The following is a 13,993-nucleotide window of genomic DNA, read 5'->3' as shown; positions in this document are numbered from 1 at the left end:
CCCTCAAACTTAAGGTAGTATTGAAGATGTCAACTGGAGTTTGCATACTAAAGCACGATGGCGACCAGGTGGATGAGCCTTTGTGAAGATATTAGTCAATTGATCAGTCGAATGAACTGATAGGAGGCGAAGTGTCCCTTCGTGAAAAAGATGACGCACGAAATGACAATCGATCTTGATGTGTTTGGTGCATTCATGAAAAACATCGTTGTGAGCGATCTGGACAGCACTATGATTGTCATAGTAAAGCGGAGTGCGCGAGGCCTAAGAAACACCCATGTCATGGAGAAGCCAAATAAGCTCAGAAGTTGTGTCAGCAAAAGCCCGATACTCAGCCTTAGTACTAGAGCGAGCAACAACAGTCTACTTTTTGCTTCGCCAAGAGATAAGAGAGTCACCAAGTAGAAAAAGAAAACCAGTGGTAAACCAATGATCAGTAGGGTCCCCTGCCCAATCAACATCTGAATAAACCTGCAACGTCAAGGATGAGTGAGAGGAAAAGAAAAGCCCATGAAATAGGATTCTCTTCACATATCGTAAAATGTGAAGAACAGTTGTATAGTGAACGGAACGAGGAGCCGACATAAACTGGCTAACAAGGTGCATTGCATAGGCAATGTCTGGTCTAGTGACAGTGAGATAAATCAAGCTCCCAACAAGTTGTCGGTAACGAGTGGCATCAAGAAGAAGCTCCCCATCGGTAGGACGGAGTTTGATGTTGAGCTCCAGCGGACTATCAATGATCTTACAATCGGTGATACCGACGCGTGTCAGAAGATCAGAAGCATATTTAGCTTAAGTCAAAGAGTAGCCATTAGAGGTAGGACACACTTATAAGCCGAGGAAGTAGCAAAGAGAACCGAGGTCTTTCATCTCAAATTGCTGACACAGTGCTTAAACTCATGAATACCAGAAGTATCATCACCAGTAATGATCATATCATCAACATAAAGTAGTAAAATAGTGATGCCAGTAACTGTGTGACGGGTAAAAAGAGCTGAATCATAAGGGCTAGAGCAAACCCAAGTTGTGCAATAGTGGAGTTGAACTTGGCAAACCAAGCACGAAGAGCTTGCTTAAGCCCATATAAAGCACGACGGAAACGACAGACCTTACCAAAAGGATGAGGATATCCCGGAGGGGGCTGCATATATACCTCCTAAGCCAAATCACCATGTAAGAAGGCAATCTTGACATCCATCTAAAATAAAGGTCATTGGCGAGCAAAGGCAATAGCTAAAAGTGAGCGAACGGAGGTAATACGAGCAACAGGGGCAAATGTCTCCTCATAATCAATGTCATATTCCTGAATAAAGCCCTTTGCCACTAAACAAGCTTTATATTTTACTTCAGAACCGTCGGAGTTCGTTTTCCATTTATACACCCATTTATTCCCAACTACAGTCTTTGCAGGAGGCAAGTCAATCAAGTCCCAAGTATGAGTTTTGTGAAGGGTGTCAAGTTCTTCAAACATAGCCTATTGCCAAATAGGAACAGAACAAGTTTCACGATAATCGCGAGGCTCGTGAAGGGAGTCAATAGTAGAAAAACAGTGATAATCACTAAGATAGGTAGGAGGAGCCCTCACCCGACTAGAACGACGGACATTCAAATCAGAGGACTCAGGCGGAGTGGATGCGATGGCATGATCATCAGACGGGCCAAGTTCGGGAGAGGTAGACACGGAGTGATCACCTGATGAGCTGTCATGATTTGCACTAGAGGAAAAACTGGGAGAGAGATCGATGGCAGGGTTAGTGAAAATGGGAGAGTATGAGGGACAATCAGAAGAAAATGGAGAAATACTAGTGAACATTTTGTGTTCCCAAAACTGAACATGTCGAGAGACTCAAAGACACTTGGCTATGTGGTTGTAGCACTGATAACCCTTGTGTTCAATGCCATAACCAAGAAAGCAATAGAGACAAGAACGAGGTTCAAGTTTTGTATTTTCATGAGGTGGGAGCAAAACAAAGCAAGCACAACCAAATACTTTGATAAAAGAATAATCAGGTACCTTTCCATAGAGAGCCTCATATGGGGATTTATTAGAAAGAGTAGGGGTTGGAACCCGATTAATAGTGTAAACAGCGGTAAGAGCAGCTTCTCCCCAAAAGGATTCTGGGAGGGATGCAGAGAAAAGTTGAGAGCGAATAGTGTCAAGGATGTGGCGATGCTTACGTTCAGCACGACCATTATGTTGGGAGGTGAATGGAAAGGATCAATGGGATAAGGTGTCGGCCTCGTGAAGTTCTGCAACGAAAGGAGTAGAAGTATATTCTAGGGCATTGTCGGACCGAATGACTTTAATGGTGCGATTAAACTGAGTTTTAATCATTTGCTTAAAGTCACAAAAAACAGTAAGTAACCCAATGCGATCATGCAAAAGATAAATCCATGTAAACCGAGAGTAATCATCGATAAAAATAACAAAGTAACGAGACCCACCCTTAGTAGGGACAAGAGCAGGTCCCCAAATATCAGAATGAACCAAATCAAAAGGTGAAGAAGACAGAGAATTACTTTCATTAAAAGGTAAATCTTTCTGTTTCCCAAGTTGACAAGACATACAATCAAAAGGTTCAAACTTAACATTTCCCAAGCAACCACTAGAAGTTAAAGATTGAACACGAGATAATGAGGGATGATCGAGATGAGAATGCCAAACACGGGAAGACACTGTAGCAGAAAGAGATGGGGGAGAACACGAACGAGGCAAATGCAGAGACGTGAGCTCGAAAAGGAGACCAACTTTACGCCCGGTCCCAACAAGCTGGCCCGTCTTCGGATCCTGCACATCACAACCTTTTTGAGAAAATGTCAAAATCAAACCACTTTCAACAAGTTGACCAACAGAAAGGAGATTGAGAGACAAGTTAAGCACAACATATGTGTTAGGGATAGAAAAAGCAGGAGTAGAAACATGACTAAGATGACTAACAGACATATGCGAACCATCAGCAGTATAAATCAAGGGAACATGAGTTAGAGACTACTTATGCACCACTAAAGAGGAATCAGAGGTCATATGATTGCAACAGACAGAATCAATAAACCAAGGTGTAGAGGTACCTGTGGAGACTAATAAGGTAGTAGAAGTGCAGGAGAGAACCTGGGCGATAATTGCCTCAAGGTCAGCTGCAGAAAGATACGACAAAGGAGGTACAGAAGATAGAGCAGAAACTGAGGAGCTGGTGGAGACAGCAGCAACAGGCCTGGAAGAGGAAGATGCCTTAGCCTTTAGAGCATCCCTAGCATCCTTAGCCTTCTTCTTAGGACAATCATAAATATAGTGATCATCCTCCTTACAATAGTGGCACTGGCCATTGAAACGCTGCGGTCTAGAAGAAGCAACAGCCGCAGCAGGAGTAGAGGAGCTAGATGGAGCAGTAGCCAAGATCATATCGGTAAAATGAACCTGACGAGTTTGTCGTCGTGTCTCCTCATAAATGAGCTCCGCAAGAGCAACCTCAAGTGTAGGAAGAGGAGATCGATGTAACAAAGAAGCTCGAGTAGTCTCAAATTCATCCCGGATATGCATCATAAAGTATAGGTATTGACGACGATCCCGATATGCCGCAAAAAGCCTAATTGACCGCTCATCAGAAAAAGCAGGGTTAGCATGAGAAAGTTGATCCCAAATGCCACTAACCTGAGCATGAAACTCGGTAATTGACTGTCTAGGTGTCTGATGCATCTGAGAAAGTCTAGTTTCCAATTGAAACTCGAGAGTAGCATCACTGCCACAGTTGTATCGTTTGGCCAAAAAATCCCAAGCAAGTTTGGAATTATGAAACTTAGGAAGAAGACTCTGAATAGTAGGAACTGAGGTATTAATAAATCAGGAAAGAATCTTACAGTGAGTACTTTCCCATTCATCAAGAGCCTCATCAAACTCCTCTGTGGATTGCGTGGTAGTTTTGGTAGGTTTCGGTTTTGTTCTAGTGACAAAATGCCATAATCGCCGACCAATAAAAAAAACAAACATTTGTTGAGCCCACGTATTGTAGTTGGAGTCATTCAAAACAATCTCGATAGGACGAGCAACATCGGTGAAAGACACCATTAAAAAAAAATGCAAGGACAATTTTGTAAAATTTGAAGCACAGTAAAGAGAGAAGGGGCGCTTCTCTGGTGTCAGGAGAGTTGTAGTGGAGCACAGCCGGCCGTGCGGAGGGACCACCAAAAGGCGCATCAGTGGAACCGATGCTGTTTCTGCTGGAGGGACAAAGCCGATGAGACGACGCCGATAAGCAAGATCGCCGGAGAATCAAGAAGGACACAAGACCAAAACGGCTGAGAACGGAGAGTGGCAACAGCAGAGTCCGCGAGACCACGACCACTGATTACGCGCTTAAATTGCGTAATTAGGTGCTTTAATTCATGTATTGCAAATGATATTTTGTATTTAAATGCCTAATTACTCTCAATATTCTAACATTGTGTTCTATTTATAAAATTTGGGTTTTGTTAAGTAATGTATGAAATTTTAGTGTTTTTTATTGCAGAGCAACTGTTGGAAGCTAAAAAAAACCGACAGTACTTTGCAATATGTGCGTAACTCTCTCATCCAACCTTTGATTCATATGATTCAAGATGCCGTAGAAAGATAAGAAAACAATCTACAATTTTCGTGTTTTGTGTTTTGCAAAATACTGGCAGCATCAAGGCCGAAATCAGACGTGAAGTTAGCATACGCCGTTTTATGGATTTTTTCGACAATTCTTCGTAATCTTGGCGTGACTTTCTCATACAAGCTCCGATTGAGATGATTCAAAATTCTGGGAAAAGCTGAAAAAGAGCTCTACATCTTTTATGTTTTAAGCTTTGAGATTTACGAGTTGTAAGAGGGCCGAAAGTGGGCTTGAAAGAGGAGGATAGTTCATGTACCTTTAAAAAAAAAAAAAAAATCAAAAAAATCAAAAAATGAGATGTGACCCAGCCATGCAGCCATAAGGGCATGTGCGCTGGGTACATACAAAGGAAAGACAAAAGAATGGAAAGAAAAAAAGAAAGGAAAGAAAAGCAAGGAAAGAAAGGATAAAAGGAAATGATGGAAAAGTCAACAAGGGAGGGTTTCCTTGTGGGGGGAGTGCCGTGTGCAAGAGGAGAATTGGGAGAGAGCAGCGTGCGCTGGGGCTGAGGGCAGAGAGGCCGCACCATAGGAAGAAAAAAAAGGATTTTTCTTGGGGAGAAAGGGAAGGGACGCAAAAAAGCACATAGAGTTTCTTGGAAAAATTATTTTTTGGAGAGCTTTCTTGTGGTTTTCTTTTGGGGTTGCTGCAAAGATACACACACAGCCAGTAAAGGAGAGTTGGAAGCATGCAAAAATACTATCTTTTCAGAATCGGAAGGCGGCGAACAACGGCGGTGTTCGGGGTGTTCGTGACGCGCGATGGCGGTGCGGCGAGTGTTGATCTTTCCCGTACGCTCCAAATTGAAGAAAATATGGTGAAATCTGTTATGTTGGATTTTATTTTCGGAATGAACTAAATTTTTGAATTCTAGGAAAACGATGTAGCCAGTTTCGAACTATGCTTGCTCTTTGATGCTAATCTGAAATAGTTTTCATTAATGTTTGTTTGAGTTATTCTGTGCCTAATGCTTTTAATTAACTGACCATTAATTAAATGATTTTAGTCTTGTGATTTGCTACCGAAAGGGGGGATTATAGGATAGATCTTTGATAATTCAGCGTAGGTAAATATAGAGATCGAAAGACTTGTATAAACCTACGTAGCATAAAAAATCGAGGGTCTTACTGCGTTCTTGCATTATTAATTTGCATACTCTTATGTTAAATAATAAACAAGAATAGGTTCCGATTGACTATCGAAAGAGGGTTTTGGAAAAATTGGCGATTTGCTAACAAAAAAAGAAAACGAAATTAAATTAGCTAAATGAGTAAAGCATAGTGAGAAACTAGGTGAAATCGGTTTCCTAGAAGTTTTCACCATCATCAATTTGACACGCGGTATTCAGTTTTAAATTCTCCTGAATAGTTTATTTAAAGTAGCTTTGTTTAAATTTTGCAGTCTAAAATTGTTAATTTTTCTAAATAAAATCAAGGTTAGTAAAATTTCGGTACTTGGTAAAATTAAGACATCAATCCTTGAGGACGATACTCTACACATCATTATATTATAAAACTACGATACTGTGCACTTGCAGTTTGCACCGGTCAACCACGACGAGTGCAGAGATGACGAACGGAGACGACACCGGAGAAACAGAGACGACGCCGGAGAAGGAGACGACGAACCAAGAGTCCATGAATAGAACACGACCACAACGAGTGCAGAGACGACGCTGGAGAAGGAGACGCGAGACGGTGGAGAACTGAGACAACGCCAGAGAACTCCGAGAGGGAGCCACGAATTTTATTATAAATTTTATGGTGTTATATTTATTACGTATTTTATTGGCGTTGTGACGTCCTGGACCCACCCAAAGAACCACTCTGTAACAAAAATGAGGTGCGACTGGGAACTAGGAAAAATTGATGAGTGATTTTGAAAAAGATTTTCGTGGAAAAACAATGTGTGATGGAGTCGTCACTAACCTTTTGAAGTGTGGTTAGAACACTTGATTGCTACCCTGTTAGGGGTAGAATCGGTCTGCGTTACTAGAGTCGAGCTCATGGAAGACAAACTGGGACTCGGTAGACACACCGGGACTCAATTGAAACTCCAAGACTCATGGAAGACAAATCAGGACTCGGTAAACATACCGGGACTCAATTGAAACTCCGAAACTCATGGAAGACAAACTGGGACTCGGTAAACATACCGGGACTCAATTGAAACTCCGAGACTCATGGAAGACAAATGGGGATTCGGTAGACACATCGGGACTCAATTGAAACTCCGAGACTTATAGAGGACAAAGTCGGAACTCGATAGACACAACGAGACTCATTGGAAACAAACCGGGATTCGACAAAAACAATGAGACTCATTGGAAACAAACCGGAATTCGACAAAAGCAACGAGACTCATTGAAAACAAACTGGGACTTGGCAAAAACAACGAGACTCATTGAAACAAATTGAGACTCGGTTGGGTCTCTCGGAAGGGTCCTCCAATTTTCGGGGCATGAAGTCAACTTTATGTGTTGAGTCTTCTTAGGGTAGCCTAGTTAAAATTGGGGTGTCGACAATTGGGAATAATGATGAGAGTTTATTAAAAATTATAAGTTGAGAAAATAAGTAGATTATTATATCATTATATTGCATAAATTGCAATTATATGTTTTAAAAACCTTGATAGATCGGATGTGGTGAATATTAGTGCAGCCACATTGTTGTAGAAGTGTTGGCGGTAGATAGTCAATTTGGCCTGAGTAGGGTTGTACCCACCTGTTTTCGGTAGGCAAATCGATCTTACAAACGTAATATTTTGACTTAACTTTGATTGACCAACCAACCTAAGTCCAGTATTTGGACTGTACAACCCGTCATGGGGGTTAAACATGACATGCATCGGCCAAAGAGGAGTCATCAATACATATTTGGGTATTTATGTGATTATGACATTTAATAGGCATAAATGATGTTTTGAAAAAAAAAGTATGGATATTTATTTAAATATGTGACATATAGTTTACAAATGGAATTTTTATTCAAATAAAATAATTATTAAATTATTTTTATACTAAAACTCATTTTAACTACACACTCATAATAATCTAATTCATACTTATTGAGAGGTGTCTCACTTTAATAATTAATTCATATTTCAGGACGTACCGGAAATCAGACCTAGCGAGCTTCTGGGCGGGATTAGAAAAATATAGATTAGAGTAAGTGTTTGTGTAAAACCAGTTAAATATGTTTTTTTTTTTTTTTTTACTGCTTGCAATTATTTTATTTATGGAAAGTGGCACCTTGTATTTTTTATTTTTATTTTATTTTTTGTTTTTATTGATATAGAATGAAGAAACAAGTTATAAAATTATGTTTATTTATGTTAACTTTATTTTTATCTTGCTTCCAAAGCAATTAACTCCAATTTTTTTTTTTATTTCCGATGTGGTAACCTGTTATAATACTTAAATATCCCCATTTGCCTTTTTATGAATTAAATCCTTCATTTTACACAATAAAATTAATGAAAATGAAAGTGACCATGTGAATTTTAAATAAAAATATAAATAAATAAATGCATAAAATTCTAAATTTTTTTTAAAAATGATAGAAGTCATTAAATGATAGTTGTCATGTATCAAAGTGCTAAATATTTTTAAATGATGATAATTAAATAAAATAATATTCTATGCTTTTTTTATTATTATTTTAATCACATCTTGTTGTTGTTTGATTCAAGGACATTAATGAACAAAAGTCCAATTTGGCTTTTAATTTTTATAAGTTTAGAGAAATCAATCGAATGGTTAGTAGTTTTCATTTTTTTTAGTTTTCGTTTATTTTTTCGGGGTTTCGGTTTTCATTAAACTTGGCATCATAAGATATATTCATAGGGACAAAAATTTCAAATAAATCAAATTACTTCAAATCAATAATCTAAGCAACACTTAAATTAATAGGACTCGAAAATTGAATATGTTTTTAATTAAACTCATACTATTGGTTGGTGGTTTTTTTTTTTTTTGTCTAACTTTGCATTTTTTATTATTGAAAAATAAAATTATTTTTTAGGCCCATTAAGATGCCCATCCAATGGAAGCTGCACACCCCTACGGGCAATGACAGAAGGCATGTTGGATAGGGGAAAGAGTTGGGCCAACTAGCGAGCCCAAAAGCCCAAGCAATAAATGGGCTGAATGGGCTGACTACGAACCGCCCATCCTTCTGCGGTGGTTTGGACCGTTTGCAAAAGCAAACTATGACTTTCAAATTTTCACTATGCTTGATAATTGACAATCTATATTAAGAATTGGGATTAGAATTGGAATAGAAATTGTCTCATTCTTAACATTTATTTTACGATAATTTCATTTCAATTCTCATTTCATATAGGAATGAGATTCTTCCTTTTGCTTACAATTTTGATTCGTATCTTGATTCTTAGAAACACAATACTTATTATTTATATTAATATAATATAATATATATTACATAAATTTTAAAATAATATTAATATCATGATATAATTTTTAATATTTAAAATATTATTATATATTTTAATATAAATATTTAACTTTCATCATTAATATTTTTATTATATATAATAATATTATAATTTATAGAAACTAATAAAACAATATTAAATGTTAAAATATTATGGTATACTTGTGGTATGATTATTGATTTGTTATATTGTTTTTTATAATTTTAAAAATAAAATAAAACAAAATATTAATTATTATCACCAATTATAATAATATAATTTTATAATGCTATTGTACAGAAAAAAATGTAATACTATTATATATTAAATATACGCATGCACATATATATATATATATATATATATATATTATAATGTAATAATATATATGTAATCAAATATATACTACATAAATCTAAAAAATAATATTAATATCATGAAATCATTAAATATAAATATATAATAATATTTTTAAGATAGAATATGTTCACTATTATTATTAATATTTATATTATATATAATAATGAAACCTAAAAGGTAATAGAATATTATTTAATTATGGAATACTATGATACAATTGTGGTATGGGTATTTACTTGTTATTGTTAATCCATCCCAACCGGGAGTATATAGACTTAGAGGGGGGGTTAAATGGACTCTTTTCGCGGAATACGTATTTTTCTACAAAATAAAAACTCTTGACAAGATATAAGAAATTATATCACAATATAAATATAAATCATACACGACATATAAAATAAAGAGTGTAAATGAGAGAAAGAACAACACCGGTATTTTTACATGATTCGGCACCAAGCCTACGTCCACCCCTCGGGACCAACCCAAGGATTCCACTATAAACTCCTTCATCGGCGGAGAAGCCTTATACTCAGGAACAAATCCCTACCGCACTCACAAAGAGCCTTCGCCAAACAATTCACAAAGAACCTTACAACAACCGATTCACAAAGAACCTTACAAGATTATGGAAATACAAATCAATGCTCCTTAAATGAGCTAATATGAAATACAAATCAAATCTCACACTCTTCTCTCAAGGAATGAATCAAACACAATTAATGAGTAAGAGAGAATGAGCACTTGTGAATATGGACTCAAAGGAAGGTGTTAGGTTTTGTATAAAATGATATTTTTGACTAAAATGATCAATAATGCTCAAAACCATGTCTAAACAAGTTTAATAACATGTATTTATAACCAAAAAGCCAATATGAATGTTAACTAGCCATTGGGAGTGAATCTCATGTGATTTGCTTGAGAACTAGCCGTTTTCTAGCCGTTATGGCGCTGGGTACGAGACAACTCGGCCACGAGTCCCCTGCACTCGTCAACTAGTCACACTTTGCCAGCAATCATTAACATTTTGTCTGCGAATCTTCGACTAGAGCCCTATACTCATCAACGAACGCCCTGAATCAGAAAAAGTCATCAACATGAAAGTTGTGAGATTTTTTCTTAGCTTTTCAAGGACCCAAATATTGTCTTTTTTAGACTTTTTTTGCAAAAGTTATGCCCCGAATACCGAATGGTGTTCAGGACTCAAGGCTGCACTACGTTAGCTGACGATTACTCTATTTTTCCTTGTCAAAAAGTCTTTTGATGACTTAAAACATTATTGGACAAAAGTATATGAAATGTATTAAGTCTAATAAAGTTTAATACTTGTCCAAAAGAGTTTTCCTTGAATATAAGATATCTTGTTAATAAAAATACATTTGAAAACCCATTTTGATATCTTATATACTTGTATGTCCTTTATTAAAATTATACTTGACGTTCTTTAAACTTTAGGACATAAGACTATAAAACCAAGACTAAATATGAAGATGATCAAAATACTAAGATATTTGAAAACTTGTTCTTTTGGAAAACAATTTTGAGTTTAGGATTCTTTTGATAAACTCTTTAATTTAACTTTGAAAATTATGTATGTTGAGTTTGTGACTTTGGTGATATCCTATAAACTCATTTGTCCTAGTATGCATGCATTTGCTTTTGCTCAGAAATCATGAAGGAAACAAAACTGCAAGAGTTATAAAATAAACTACCTCAAACACACACCCATTACAAAGATTCTACACTAAGCTTCCTTTGGTTGTGTTTCGGTCTATTCGAGTACGCGACCTTTTGATCTTTTCTACTTCGATCGTCAACTTGGTCCAATCTTTGCCTTTGATCCAATACTTATGTATTTGTCATTTGAACCTGTACTAAACATGATCTACAAAAATGGAATGCACTACGAATAACAAGTAGGTTAATATCATCAAAACACATAAACCATGATAGTGTAGCCAACAAGGCTAACATTCTCCCCCTTTTTGATGATGTCTAACGTATTAAGAATCTACTTAATTTTTGCATTTGTATTTATACTAACCATAGCTTGATATATAAAGATAAGCTTACTTATAACCACTAATGAATTTTTATCATCAAAACAAGACAATTAAGCTCACGTAGCCTTTAAGGCTAACATTCTCCTATTTTTTTATGATGACAAACCATTGGTGCTCTCTATAGGATATATTTTAAAACTCCCCCTCAAAATATGCATATTCTAGAATGAGACTAAAGTATGCTCCCCTTTACTACATGCATGTCTACAATTTGCTCCCCCTTACTTTATGCATATAATAAACATTTAACTATATTTTTCATATCCATTAGACATGCACATCATAACATAATTCATTTAAGATAAAACTATAAGCAAAATAAACTTATCATATCACCATATGCATTTTACCCCACATACATACATGCATTTCTCCCCCATATGCATAACACCAAAGATATAACATCACAAAACTTCTCTCGCTTTGATCATCATAAAAAGAGAGGTGCTATTCATTAAAAAAAAAATCTCCCCTTTAAGATAAGTTTTATGGAGGTGAGGTGCGTATTTACTAATCACATAAGCCAATTGTTGGTGCTAAATCATAACATTTGAAATGCCCAGATTGACTTCCTTACTTACTCATCAATGATGATTTCTAAGGTTTATTATCACTTGATGTTGGATCAACCATTCAATGATCATTCAAAAATGGACATTTTCAAAATAAGCACAAAATATTCATGCTTGTAATTTAAGCATGGTAAATGTGTCAAAACAACTTGGCAAGAACATGTAGATATAAACTTGGCTTTATTTGACAATGCTCTTATAAAATATGAGGCATGTTCTCTTAATTTGCCACTAATTGGGAAGACATTCGTCAAACATATGATATCACAAATAAATGCTTCATTTTAGAATACCACTAGCTTGTTGTTATGATTATTCAATTTTAAGAATGTTATGTTTTAGATATTCAAACTATGTATCCAAACTAAAGCATATATCATCAAAACAACTTATGTGACTAAGGAACACACCTCTTTTCCATAAGAGACGGATTAACCTATCATAGCATGCATTTAAACTTATATTCAAACCTTAGTAATTCACATGAGAAAAACAAGGTTTTTCGATTTACCTACTCATAAATTTTATTCCTAAAGAATAAGCTTTTAGCACATGCTATATCATCCCATAAACAATAGCCAACATTTTCAAAAAAGAAATCAATTGATAATGACATATACACAATTAAAGCATTACATTGGTTTTATAATTTCAACTCATTAATATTGACATTCTTAAAAAATTTCCAAAAAAATAATTTTAAACAAATTAAAATAACAAAACTGGAAATTTCTCATTTTGAGCTCTATACACAAAATAATGTTTTTAATTTAGTACAATATAAATTCACTTGGACAACACTTATTTTATTTTTCCTACGTTTGGTCAAAACTACCTAAATTCTATTTCCTAATCCTAGGTCCTAAGAAAACAATTTAAAGAAATTATGTGTTTCCTTTTGATACTCATTCCTCCTTGGGTCTCAAGGGGTTGGTTTTCTTTACAACCCATTCTATCTTCCTTTCCTAGCCTTTAGCTCCTCTATAAGGGTAAAAATATCTTATGTGACCCTTTGTTTCACAATATAAACAAATTTTGTTTGTGTGTAAGGGGTTTTCCTTATTTGCATTAGTTTTGCTCGTTGAAGCATAACCATGTGAGTTATAAGAGGATTTCAAAATTTTTTTCAAAAAGTTATTTCTTTTAGCTCCCAAGAATTTATTTGAGTTTTATTTTCCTCATATGGTTTTGCCATGATCTTCATTTTTTTTTCAAGAGAGTATTTTCTTTTAAACTCTTTTCAATTTGATTTTTCAAATTTCCTATGTCTACTTGAAAATTTTCATGGTCTTTTTGAACTTTTTCCATAAGCTCCTCATTTTTCCTTTGTAAAGAGCAATTTTCTTCTTTCAAGATAGAACAAAGACAAGGTTCCTTGCCTATAGTGACCCAAAGAATTATAACATTTTAAATATTAAAGAGGGAGAGAAAATAGAAACAGAAACTAAAGGAGGCCGTAGACTTCGATGACATTGCATTTTGGAGATAATATTAAATAATCATAAATTCATGAAATTGCCCAGCTTCGTCGATAAACACAGGGTCTCATCGACGAAGGTCTTCAGAATTTCGTCGACGAACTCAGGGCTTCGTTGATGAGAAAATACCAAGAGACGGTTCGGGCTGCTCTGAATTTCGTCGACAAACACAGGGCCTCGTCGACGAATTTTGTGAAAGGCTCGTCGACGAGGTGACGTGTCTCATCGACGAACCTGACCCTATCAATAGTGGAAACCCGGGATAATCTTCATTTCTCTCGCCGCTCTCTCTCTCTCCTACGACTCCCTCTCCCTTCTCTCTTTGATTCCGGCCCCACCAGTCGCCGGATCGACGATCCGAAGCTACTACGACGCTCTTGGCGGAGTTCTCTGCAAGACTGCCGGAACGGATCGTTAGGAAATCGAAGTTGGATTTCATCCCAAATTTAGGGTAA

The sequence above is a fragment of the Malania oleifera genome, chromosome 9 (assembly GCF_029873635.1).
Source record: "Malania oleifera isolate guangnan ecotype guangnan chromosome 9, ASM2987363v1, whole genome shotgun sequence".
NCBI lineage: Eukaryota > Viridiplantae > Streptophyta > Magnoliopsida > Santalales > Ximeniaceae > Malania > Malania oleifera.
Note: the sequence above shows the minus strand (reverse complement) of the source record.